This window comes from Arachis duranensis, chromosome 3 (genome assembly GCF_000817695.3).
Source record: "Arachis duranensis cultivar V14167 chromosome 3, aradu.V14167.gnm2.J7QH, whole genome shotgun sequence".
NCBI lineage: Eukaryota > Viridiplantae > Streptophyta > Magnoliopsida > Fabales > Fabaceae > Arachis > Arachis duranensis.
Genome location: NC_029774.3, coordinates 40,989,361 through 40,995,630, shown reverse-complemented (window position 1 = coordinate 40,995,630; position 6,270 = coordinate 40,989,361).

The window sequence follows — 6,270 nt, the reverse complement described above, 5'->3', positions numbered from 1 at the left end:
CAACAAGGCTTTAATAATGGTGGAAGAAACAGGCTCAGCAATAACAAGCCTTTTCCATCATCTTCTCAGCAACAGACAGAGCATTCTAAGCAGCGCTCTTCTAGCTTAGCAAACATAGTCTCTGATATGTCTAAGGCAACTTTAAGTTTCATGATTGAAACAAGGTCATCCATCAGAAATTTGGAGGCACAAGTGGGCCAGCTGAGTAAGAAAATCACTGAAACCCCTCCTAGTACTCTCCCAAGCAATACTGAAGAGAATCCAAAAAGAGAGTGCAAGGCCATTGACATAATCAAAATGGCTGAACCTAGAGAGGAAAGGGAGGATGTGAATCCCAATGAGGAAGACCCCAAGGGACGTCTCCCAAACAAGAAGGAGTTCCCTATTGAGGAACTAAAGGAATCTGAGGCTCATATAGAGACCATAGAGATTTTATTAAACCTCCTTTTGCCATTCACGAGCTCTGAAAACTATTCTTCCTTTGAAGAGGATGAAGAAGTAACTGGAGAGCAAATTGCTCAATATCTAGGAGCCATCATGAAGCTGAATGCCAATTTGTTTGGTAATAAAACTTGGGAAGGTGAACCTCCCTTGCTCATTAGTGAACTAGATACATGGGTTCAACAAACTCCACCTCAAAAGAAACAAGATCCTGGTAAATTCTTAATATCCTGTACCATAGGCACCATAACCTTTGAGAAGGCTCTGTGTGACCTGGGGTCAGGTATAAATCTTATGCCACTCTCTGTAATAGAGAAACTGGGGATCTTTGAGGTACAAGCTGCAAGAATCTCATTAGAGATGGCAGACAAGTCAATAAAACAAGCTTATGGATTAGTAGAGAACGTGTTGGTAAAGGTTGAAGGCCTTACATCCCTACTGATTTCATAATCTTAGACACTTGGAAGGATGAGAATGAATCCATCATTCTTGGAAGACCTTTCCTAGCCAAAGCAGGAGCTATGATTGATGTTGACAGAGGAGAGCTAGTCCTTCAATTGAATGGGGACTACCTTGTGTTTAAGGTCCAAGGGTATCCCTCTATAAACATGAAAAAGAGGCACGATAAGCTTCTCTCAATACAGAGTCAAACAGAGCCCCCACAATCAAACTCTAAGTTGGTGTTGGGAGGCCACAACCAAACACTAAGTTTGGTGTTGAACCCCCACATTCAAACTCTAAGTTTGGTGTTGGGAGGTCCCAACAATGCTCTGAACATATGTGAAGCTCCATGAGAGCTCACTGTCAAGCTATTGACATTAAAGAAGCGCTTATTGGGAGGCAACCCAATTTTTATTTATCTATATTTTTATTGTTCTTTTATGTCTTATTAGGTTCATGATCATGTGGAGTCACAAAACAAATACTAAAATTAAAAACAGAATCAAAAATAGCAGAAGAAACAGCACACCCTGGAGGAAGAGCTTACGGGCGTTTAAACGCCAGTAAGGAGCATCTGGCTGGCCTTCAACGCCAGAATAGAGCATGAATATGGCGTTAAACACCAGAAACAAGCAGCAGTCTGGCATTTAAACACCAGGATTACACCCTGAGGAGAGTTGGCGTTAAACGCCAGAAACAAGCATGGAACTGGCGTTCAACGCCAGAAAGATGCTGCAGACTAGCGTTGAACGCCCAAAACAAGCATAGAGCTGGTGTTTAATACCAGAAACAAGCATCAATCTGGCATTAAACGCCAGGATTACATGCAGAGGGCATTTTACATGCCTAATTGGTGCATGGATGTTAAATCCTTGACACTTCAGGATTTGTGGACACTACAGGATCACCTCAGGATCTGTGGACCCTACAGGATCCCCACCTACCTCAACTCACCTTCTTTCTTCTTCACATAATCCAATGACACTCTTCCCCAAACACCCTTTACCAATCACCTCAATCTTTCTTCCCCATCACCTCTTCACCACTCACATCCATTCTCTCTTTCCCATAAACCCCACCTACCTTCAAATTCAAAATCTCTTTCCCACCCAAACCCACCCTAAATGACCGAACCTACTACCCTCTCCCTCTACTATATAAATCCCTTCATCCTTCTTCATTTTCACACAACACAACCCTCACTTCTCCCCCTTGACCGTACCCACACATCTCTCCCACTCCTCCATATCTTCTTCTTCTCCTTCTATTATTTCTCTTCTTTTGCTCGAGGATGAGAAACATTCTAAGTTTGATGTGGTAAAAGCATAGTTTTTTATTTTTCCATAACTATTGATGGCACCTAAGGCCGGAGAAACCTCTAAAAAGAGAAAAGGGAAGACAAAAGCTTCCACCTCCGAGTAATGGGAGATGGAGATATTCATCTCAAACGCCCATCAAGACCATTTCTATGAAGTTGTGGCCAAGAAGAAGGTGATCCCTGAGGTCCCTTTTATGCTCAAGAAAAATGAGTATCCGGAGATCCGACATGAGATCCAAAGAAGAGGTTGGGAAGTTCTTACCAACCCCATTCAACAAATCGGAATCTTAATGGTTCAAGAGTTCTATGCCAATGCATGGATCACTAGGAACCATGATCAAAGTATGAACTCGAATCCAAAGAATTATCTTACAATGGTTCGGGGGAAATGCTTAGATTTTAGTCCGGAGAATGTAAGGTTGGCATTCAACTTACCTATGATGCAAGAAGATGCACGCCCCTACACTAGAAGGGTCAACTTTGATCAAAGGATGGACCAAGTCCTCATGGACATATGTGTGGAAGAAGCTCAATGGAAAAGAGACTCGAAAGGCAAGCCGGTTCAATTGAGAAGACTGGACCTTAAGCCTGTGGCTAGAGGATGGTTGGAGTTCATCCAACGCTCCATCATCCCCACTAGCAACCGATCCAAAGTTACTGTGGATCGGGCCATCGTGATCCATAGCATCATGATTGGAGAGGAAGTAGAAGTTCATGAAGTCATCTCCCATGAATTCTACAAAATAGCCGATAAGTCCTCTACTTTGGCAAGGCTAGCTTTTCCTCATCTTATCTGCCATCTATGCTACTCAGCTGGAGTTGTCATAGAAGGAGACACCCTCATTGAAGAGGACAAGCCCATCACTAAGAAGAGGATGGAGCAAACAAGAGAGGCCATCCATGGATCTCAAGAGACGCATGAGGAAGCTCATCATCAAGAAATCCTTGAGATGCCTCAAGGGATGCATTTTCCTCTAAATAACTATTGGGAACAACTCAACACTTCTCTAGAAAGATTGAGTCATGATATGAACCAATTAAGGGTGGAACACCAAGAGCACTCCATCATTCTCCATGAGATTAGAGAAGATCAAAGAGCAATGAGGGAGGAGCAACAAAGGCAAGGAAGAGACATAGAAGAGCTCAAGGACATCATTGGTCCTTCAAGAAGAAGGCGCCACCATCACTAAAGTGGACTCATTCCTTAACTTCCTTGTTCTTATCTCTCTGTTTTTCGGTTTTTAAGCTTCATGTTTATCTATGTTTGTGTCTTTACTACATGATCATTAGTGTTTAGTCTATGTCTTAAGGCTATGAATAATTCCATGAATCCTTCACCTTTCTTAAATGAAAAATGTTTTAATACAAAAGAACAAGAAGTACATGAGTTTCGAATTCATCCTTGAAATTATTTTAAGTATATTGATGTGGTGACAATACTTTTTGTTTTCTGAATGAATGCTTAAACAGTGCATATTTTTTATCTTGTTGTTTATGAATGTTAAAATTGTTGGCTCTTGAAAGAATGATGAAAAAGAGAAATGTTATTGATAATCTGAAAAATCATAAAATTGATTCTTGAAGCAAGAAAAGCAGTGAAGAACAAAGCTTGCGAAAAAAAAAGTAGCGAAAAAAAATTATATATAAAAAAAGAAAAAGCAAGCAGAAAAAGCCAATAGCCCTTAAAATCAAAAGACAAGGGTAAAAAGGATCCAAGGCTTTGAGCATCAGTGGATAGGAGGGCCCAAGGAAATAAATACAGGCCTAAGCGGCTAAATCAAGCTGTCCCTAACCATGTGCTTGTGGCATGCAGGTCTAAGTGAAAAGCTTGAGACTAAGTGGTTAAAGTCGTGATCCAAAGCAAAAAGAGTGTGCTTAAGAGCTCTGGACACCTCTAACTGGGGACTTTAGCAAAGCTGAGTCACAATCTGAAAAGGTTCAACCAGTCATGTTTTTGTGGCATTTATGTATCCGGTGGTAATACTGGAAAACAAAGTGCTTAGGGCCACGGCCAAGACTCATAAAAGTAGCTGTGTTCAAGAATCAACATACTTAACTGGGAGAATCAATAACACTATCTGAACTCTGAGTTCCTATGGATGCCAATCATTCTAAACTCCAAGGGATAAAGTGAGATGCCAAAACTGTTCAGAAGCAAAAAGCTACAAGTCCCGCTATTCTAATTAGAACTAATATTCATTAATATTTTGAGATTTATAGTATATTCTCTTCTTTTTATCCTATTTGATTTTCAGTTGCTTGGGGACAAGCAACAATTTAAGTTTGGTGTTGTGATGAGCGGATAATTGATACGCTTTTTGGCATTGTTTTTAGGTAGTTTTTAATAGGATCTAGCTACTTTTAGGGATGTTTTTATTAGTTTTTATGCAAAATTTACATTTCTGGACTTTACTATGAGTTTGTGTGTTTTTCTGTAATTTCAGGTATTTTCTGGCTGAAATTGAGGGACCTGAGCAAAAATCTGATTCAGGCTGAAAAAGGACTGCTGATGTTGTTGGATTCTGACCTCCCTGCACTCGAAATGGATTTTCTGGAGCTACAGAACACCAAATGCCGCTCTCTTAACGGCTTTGGAAAGTAGACATTCAGAGCTTTCCAGCAATATATAATGGTCCATACTTTGTTTGAGCTTAGACGACGCAAACTGGCGTTCAATGCCAGTTCCATGCTGCATTCTGGAGTAAAACGCCAGAAACACGTCACAAACCAGAGTTAAACGCCAAAAACACGTTACAACTTGGTGTTTAACTCTAAGAGAAGCCTTTGCACGTGTAAAGCTTAAGCTCAGCCCAAGCACACACCAAAGTGGGCCCCGGAAGTGGATTTCTGCACTTAGACTTATTTCTGTAAACCCTAGTAGCTAGTTTAGTATAAATAGAACTTTTTACTATTGTACTAGTGTCCAGTCTTTTGACCATTCGGTCTATTGATCACATTTGGGGGGTGGCCATTCGGCCATGCCTGGACCATCACTTATGTATTTTCAACGGTGGAGTTTCTACACACCATAGATTAAGGGTGTGGAGCTCTGCTATACCTCAAGTTTAAATGCAATTACTACTATTTTCTATTCAATTCAGCTTATTCTTGTTCTAAGATATTCGTTGCACTTCAACCTGATGGATGTGATGATCCGTGACACTCATCATCATCCATCCTTATGAACGTGTGACTGACAACTACTTTCATTCTACCTTAGACCGAGCGTGTGTCTCTTGGATTCCTTAATCAGAATCTTCGTGGTATAAGCTAGAACCCTTTGGCGGCCATTCTTGAGAATCCGGAATGTCTAAACCTTGTCTGTGGTATTCTGAGTAGGATTCAGGGATTGAATGACTATGATGAGCTTCAAACTCGCGATTGTTGGGCGTGGTGACAGACGCAAAAGAATCAATGGATTCTATCCCGACATGATCGAGAACTGACAGATGATTAGCCGTGCTGTGACAAGAGCATTTGGACCATTTTCACTGAGAGGATGGGATGTAGCCATTGACAACGGTGATGCCCTACATACAGCTTGCCATGGAAAGGAGTATGAAGGATTGGATGAAAGCAGTAGGAAAGCAAAGATTCAACAGGGACAAAGCATCTCCATACACTTATCTGAAATTCCCATCAATGATTTACATAAGTATCTCTATCTTTATCTTATGTTTTATTTATTATTATTTTCGAAACCTTTATAACCATTTGAATCCGCCTAACTGAGATTTACAAGATGACCATAGCTTGCTTCATACCAACAATCTCCGTGAGATCGACCCTTACTCACATAAGGTTTATTACTTGGACGACCTAGTGCACTTGCTGGTTAGTTGTGCAAAGTTGTGACAAAGTGTGATTCACGTTTGAGAGCGCTACCAAATTTTTGGCGCCATTGTTGATGATCACAATTTCATGCACCATGTATGTATCTTGAGATTTAATACGCAAGACCTGTATACTCAGAGTTCTCTTGCTCACCCTTTTATGTGTTGGGACTAAGCAGGGAAATTGGAAGAGAATGACCTCTTTATGTGTGCCAGCAGCTTTTTTTTGTCCGTTCG